The sequence below is a fragment of the Rousettus aegyptiacus genome, unplaced genomic scaffold, assembly GCF_014176215.1.
Source record: "Rousettus aegyptiacus isolate mRouAeg1 unplaced genomic scaffold, mRouAeg1.p scaffold_m13_p_6, whole genome shotgun sequence".
In the NCBI taxonomy this organism is placed as follows: Eukaryota; Metazoa; Chordata; class Mammalia; order Chiroptera; family Pteropodidae; genus Rousettus; species Rousettus aegyptiacus.
In genome coordinates this window covers 71,058,491-71,059,473 of record NW_023416309.1, presented here as the reverse complement: position 1 = coordinate 71,059,473, position 983 = coordinate 71,058,491, and positions in this window count along the sequence as shown.

Genomic DNA, 983 nt, shown 5'->3' with positions numbered 1-983 from the left:
CCAAGCAAAGTCACTTCTAGCAATTTCCTCCAAGATGTATGTTCACAAATACCAAAACACTGTAAGCACCAGGTTATTGTGGCACTACTTATAATAGTAAAAGATTGAAAGTAGCCCAAGTATTTATTGATAGCAAGTTTACTGAATAAAATATGCTGTAGCTACATGATGGGATGTGTGGATCCATGGCTATGCAGCCGTAAAAAAGAATTAGAAAGATTTTTATGAACTGTGATAGAGTATTTCTAGGATACATTGTAAGCGAAAAAAGAAAAGTCCAGGACAGTGTATATAGAATTTTACCTTTTGTGTAAGAAAGGAGACATAGGACTATCAATACATACTTGCTCATTTTGGCAAAGAGAAATGTAAAAAGGATAGACCAAACTAATAAAAATGGTTACCTAGAAGGGTGAATAGGAACCATGAGAGCGATGCCTTTTTACATGGTTTTGACTTTTTTTTTTATCATGTAAATGATTTACATATGGAAAGTAAAGTAAAAAATTAACAAAGCAATTCCTAAAATTGAATATAAATAGAACAAATAAACCTAAAGCATATTAAATGAATAACATCACCACACTTAGAAAAGACTTAATTCCTGCCAATTTTGAAAAGTACCGTACATTCTTAGGAAGACATATTCAAAGCATAAAATAACTACAAATAAATTAGAAACTCTTCTCAGTAGGTTTATTTTAGTTATACTGGATTATAATTTGAAACAACTTATATTTTTTAGATAATGCAAATAACTAAAGAAATATATTCGTCCTATGAGAAACCAATATATTCAGAAAAAAAAAGGCACAAGTATAAAATAAAAGAAGGTGAGAAAACCCCTGTAGTGTTAAATTGAATTTGGACCTTTTAGAATGAACGAATTTGAACACTGAGAGAATAGTGACTACTTGAATATCAACGCATTGAACAAAAAATAACCCTGAGTCCTAAGGTGAGAGAGGGTGGAGGGGTGGCGC